The sequence below is a fragment of the Salminus brasiliensis genome, chromosome 7 (genome assembly GCF_030463535.1).
Source record: "Salminus brasiliensis chromosome 7, fSalBra1.hap2, whole genome shotgun sequence".
NCBI lineage: Eukaryota > Metazoa > Chordata > Actinopteri > Characiformes > Bryconidae > Salminus > Salminus brasiliensis.
In genome coordinates, this window is record NC_132884.1 from 1252366 (window position 1) to 1258365 (window position 6000).

Below are 6000 nucleotides of genomic sequence, written 5' to 3' on the forward strand. Positions count from 1 at the left end.
AGGGAACATTCTAGAACATGAAATAAGAGGGAATAATCTAGAACATCGAATAGGAGGGGAATAAGTACATGGAATAAGAGGAACATTCTAGAACAGTGTGGGTAAGGAAGATCACTGGGGAACAATCTAGAACATGGAATGAGAGGAACATTCTAGAACATGGAATGAGAGGGAAAATTCTAGAACATGAAATGAGAGGAACATTCTAGAACATGAAATGAGAGGAACATTCTAGAACATAAAATGAGAGGAACATTCTAGAACAGTGTGGGCAAGGAAGATCACTGGGGAACAATCTAGAACATGGAATGAGAGGAACATTCTAGAACATGGAATGAGAGGGAAAATTCTAGAACATGAAATGAGAGGAACATTCTAGAACATGAAATGAGAGGAACATTCTAGAACATGAAATGAGAGGAACATTCTAGAACATAAAATGAGAGGAAACAATCTAGAACATGAAATGAGAGGGAACGTTCTAGAACATGGAATGAGAGGGAACATTCTAGAACATGGAATGAGAGGGAACGTTCTAGAACATGAAATGAGAGGGAAAATTCTAGAACATGAAATGAGAGGAACGTTCTAGAACATGAAATGAGAGGAACATTCTAGAACATGAAATGAGAGGAACATTCTAGTGGGTAAGGAAGAACAGGGAACAGGAGGGAACATCTCAGAAACGTGTAAATGAGAAACATCATTAGGGAACATTCTAGAACTGTAAAGTGTGCACTGTGGAGAACCTTGTAGAAGGGTCTGAATGAGGGAAAGCGTTCCACCATTCTACTTTATAGAACAGCATAGAACCGCATGTGTTGGGGAGAACATTCTAGAACACCACGGATAAAGACCGTTGCAGAACTGTATGAAGGGGCAGGACCGAGCAGGTACTGGACACCACGCGTGCAGGTGTTGGCGCGAGCTGCCTGTTCTGGATGACTCACAACGTCACAAGAGCTGTGTGCGCGAGCTCTCGGTCAAAGCGCCTGATCCTGGTCTCGTGACGCGAAGGTGCCCGCGAGCTGCTGAGACCTGCTTATAATCAGCTGCTGAAGAAAATGCATTAATATCTGCATAAAGTAATGATTAATAAACCAACACGCGCGGTGCTTGAAGGTTCTCCTTGGCTCGTGCTGTTATTTTTCTAGAATGTTCTTCCTCATTGACCCCGATCCTAAACGTTCTGTCCGTCTACACAATGTCTGTGCACACCTCTTCTAACAGGTAGCACCCATTGCTGACACAGATGTGCAAATGCACACACAGCTTGTCTAGTCCCTGCAGAGAAGAAGTACTGCCAATAGAATAGGACCCTCTGCAGCAGATCAGCACCATGCTGCCTAATGCCAGGCGTGGGCTAGAGGAGGGGTATAAAGCCCCCCAGCATTGAGGAGCTGAGGAGCAGTGGAGGAACTGTGATTCTCTGAAATGATGATGGTGGAGCTCCATCTAATACTTTTGGGATGAGTTAGGGATGATGAGGTGGGGTGGTGATCACCATCATCCAACATCCTGACCTCACTGAAGCTTGATTTCGGAACGCACAATGCAAGTGTCCCAATACTTTTGTCCATATATGTCTACATATGCTATTGCACTGACTCATGCATTGGTCACTGATGGAAGCAAGGGGCTCATAAACGTTCTGGTACCAAAACACACCCACCCCCTCACCCCGGGCATCGACCCACTTGCGCATGGCATCGAATCGTCAGTGATCAGAGTGAGTGATGAGCTCGAGGCTGCACAGCTGGACTCTGACGGGCAGCAGCTGCTTCTGAAATTGGGATTAAATGACAACGACGTGGGAAACACAGAGTTGTGTGTTAGCCTTCTGGCACACACACACACACACACACACACACACACACACACACACACACACTGCACTGTGCTGCACTATAACATTAAAAAGGTTTAAGAAGCTGCAGATCTGTAATAGTAATCATTTTCTGCGAACGATACAAACCACTAAGTCCCCACTACGAGTGAAATACATGGCAAGCAACTAAAAAAATTCAGCACCGTAAGGGTTAAATCTGGCGCCTCTGCTCAGCCTATGACAGACGGGCACGCGACTGCCTTTCCATATAAGGCTCTAAACCCACGCAGTAACAAAATGCGCGCGCTGAAGTGAAACTATCTGAACTGAAACTAAAGCCAGTCCAGATTCTCCTGGATTAATGGCCAGTATTAATGCACAGCCTCAGACAGCCTTCTGAAGCCACATCCATCCAAACTGCCTGAAATCAAACACATTTATATCTGTATCATATCCACCTCATCCCAAACTCATCTACACCCAAATCCGTTTAAACCTTAGGGATCTGAATTTGCATCCATCTGAGCCTCAAAAGAAGCGGTTATTTGTGTTTATCTGAAGCAGGAGTGAAGGATCTCACTATGGGAAACGAATGCTGAAGGAGAACCATAAAACCAATCAATCATTAGAACTCAAACCCATCTGAACCAAATCAGTCTGAACCCAAACCCATCTGAACCAAATCAGTCTGAACTCAAATCCGTCTGAACTCAAACCTGTCTGAACCAAATCAGTCTGAACTCAAACCCATCTGAACCAAATCAGTCTGAACTCAAACCCATCTGAACTCAAACTCATCTGAACCGAATCAGTCTGAACTCAAACCCGTCTGAACTCAAACGCATCTGAACTCAAACCCATCTGAACCAAATCAGAATGTACTCAAACCAGTCTGAACCAAATCAGTCTGAACTCAAACCCATCTGAACCAAATCAGTCTGAACTCAAACCAGTCTGAACCAAATCAGTCTGAACTCAAACCAGTCTGAACCAAATCAGTCTGAACTCAAACCCATCTGAACCCAATTAGTCTGAACTCAAACCAGTCTGAACTCAAATCCGTCTGAACTCAAACCCGTCTGAACCAAATCAGTCTGAACTCAAACCCATCTGAACCGAATCAGTCTGAACTCAAACCCATCTGAACCAAATCAGTCTGAACTCAAACCCATCTGAACCGAATCAGTCTGAACTCAAACCCATCTGAACTCAAACCCATCTGAACCGAATCAGTCTGAACTCAAACCCATCTGAACTCAAACCCATCTGAACCGAATCAGTCTGAACTCAAACCCATCTGAACTCAAACCCATCTGAACCAAATCCATCTGAACTCAAACCCATCTGAACCAAATCAGTCTGAACTCAAACCCAAAAGTTTGTGTCATTTTTTAATGATTTAAATTATTTTAAAAATGTTATTTAGAGACACTGACCTCAGCACTGACCTCAGCCCTGACCTCAGCCCTGACCTCAGCCCTGACTTCAGCACTGACCTCAGCACTGACCTCAGCACTGACCTCAGCACTCTGCATCTGTGAACTTTTGTAAACTTCCAGAACCACAGCTGTTTAAGACCTCTGCCATGGCTACACCTGTTTTTTTCTCAGCACAGCGAGTGGTTCTACCTCCCGCTCAGGTGTTTATTGCCAGAGTAAAACCAATAAAGCTGATTCAGTGATTATATGAACGCTGTAAACACAGCTTTACACTTTGCTTTATCAGAAAGGGAATAAGCCCGGACTGCATTTCCCTCTTCAGTGGAAACTCCAGGAACGGGTCATCATTAGGAAGTTAGGAAATACACTAGAAGAATGATCATGCCTGTCTGACCATCACTAATAGAGAACTCGTAGAACTGCATAGAACTCGTGTGGCACTCGAACCCGAGCAGCAGTAAACTAAATCATGCATTAAAAACCAAGCGTAAGAATCTGAGACACTTGGACAAGAAGCAAACTGTGATGTTCTAGATGACTGGGTCAGTCTAGAACATCTCCAAAACATCCGGCAGGTCTTGCGGGGTGTTCCCGGTATGCAGTGGTCAGTACCTAGCAAAAGTGCGCCAAGGAAGGACAACCAGTGAAGTTCATGGGCGCCCAAGGCTCACTGATGCTCAGGGAGGTCCTGCCTCACAACCTACAGGACTTCGAGGATCTGCTGCTAACGTCTGAAGTTACCGCAGGACACTTTCACAATCAGTCCAAGCAAAAGGGTTCTAAACAGACATGTTCTGCTGCGTTCTCTCTTCACTGGCTTCCTGTAGCTGCTGCCCAGGTCATCAGATTCAGACCCCTGACTCTGGTCTACAAAGCCAAGACTGGACCAGCCAGCCCCTCCGTACTTGATGGCGATGGTCAAAAGCCGATCTGCACCAAGAGCCCTTCCAGCTTGAAGTACGGCTCGGCTCGACCCGCCATCCTTTAAGATCCACGGAAGACGAGCGTCCAGACTTTTTACTGTCCTGCACCGAAGTGGTGGACTGAACTTCCCCTGAGTGTCCGAACAGCCCAGTCCAACACTCACTGTCCTCAAACCCAGACTGAAGACCCTCCTCTTCTGAGAGGACTTGGGCGTAGTGTAGAGCACTATGGTCTCCATGCTAAATGCTATAAATGTAAATGTAGTACTGAAAAGGGTTCCTTGACTTCACTGGATGTAGAACCATTTATAAAAGGATGAAAATCTGAAGAACCCTTTGCTTTGACTAAAGAACCCTTGTGGTACATTTGCAGCATTTGGCCGATGCTCTCACGTCACACATATAAGAGAACACAGCATGGGGAGAACTCTAATTGGTGAAGGATGGTCTGCTTGCATAACCAGGGAGCTGAATTCCAGTCTGCCACAGGGAAGGCGGTGCTGTCACCCACTAGACAACACCAACCTGTTCTAGGTATCACCAAAAACAGTTCCACTATTGTTCAGAATAATAAATCAAAGAACTACTAATTAAAGAATACCGTATAGAGAACCCTTTACACTTACAGGCAGAGTGAGCTCCGTGTGAAGGCTGCTTACGGATCATCAGCAGGTCATCTGTTTACAGAGACATGCAGGAATGCTGATAAGCTGCCTGACACGTCACTGTTCCCCAGAAAAAGGCCCTGAACCAAACTGTTCTGTGGAACATCAGGCTAATGTTCATGGCGTGATGGATTATGAGGTAAAACGTCTCCATAGAAATCCCCTCAGAAAGAAAAGAGATGTCAGGACCCCTGTTACATCCACCTCCCTGTGAACATCTGCACCAGAGATCACCTCACAGTGCCCCAAGGGTTCTTTAAGGGTTCTTTACTAAAGACAAGGGATCTATATACATTAAAAAAAAAATGTTCTTCAGTGGTTCTTTAGTGAAGGCAAGGGTTCTAAATACACTCCTAAAACAGAGTGTTTGTAAAGGGTTCTTTTGTGAAAGCAATGGTTCAATAGACACTCTTTTGAATTGTTCTTCAAAGGTTCTTTGGGAAAGGATATGATTCTGTTTAAATGCTTCAAAAGGGTTCTTCAAAGTGAAGTCAAGGTAAAGTCAAAGTAAAGACAAGGGTTCTAGATACACCCCTGAAGCAAAAAATGTACATTTTTTAAAAGATGTTTTCCAAAGGTTCTTTGGTAAAGGCAATGGTTCTATTCACACTCTTTAATTGTTCTTTAAGGGTTCTTTAGTAAAGACAAAGGTTCTATATACACTTTCAAAAAAATGTTCTCCAAAGATTCTTTGGGAAAGGCAGTGGTTCTGTTTACCCTCTTCAAAAGGGTTCTTCAAAGGTTCCTAAGTAAGGGCAAGGGTTCTAAATACACTCTTAAAGGGTTATTCAGGAACCTGTACCTAAGGCAATGTTTTTATATCTAGCCATGCCAACTCAAAGAACCGTTTCAATGCATAAGGGGTTCTTTGCCTGGGTAAAGCAGAGTGTTTGTCAAGGGTTCTTTGATCAGTGTTTTTTGGGAAGGGCAAGGGTTCTTTAGTAAAGACAATGCTTCTATGTACACTTTTAAAAAATGATGTTCTCCAAAGGTTCCTTGGTAAAGGCTATGGTTCTGCATAGTAACTGCATAGTAAGTACTATTCCTTTACTTAGATGGTTCTGCAAAAGGGTTCCACTATTGTACAATACAACATTAAAGACCTGTTTACGTATCAGAAAGCCCTCAGTGATGTGGAGTGGGTG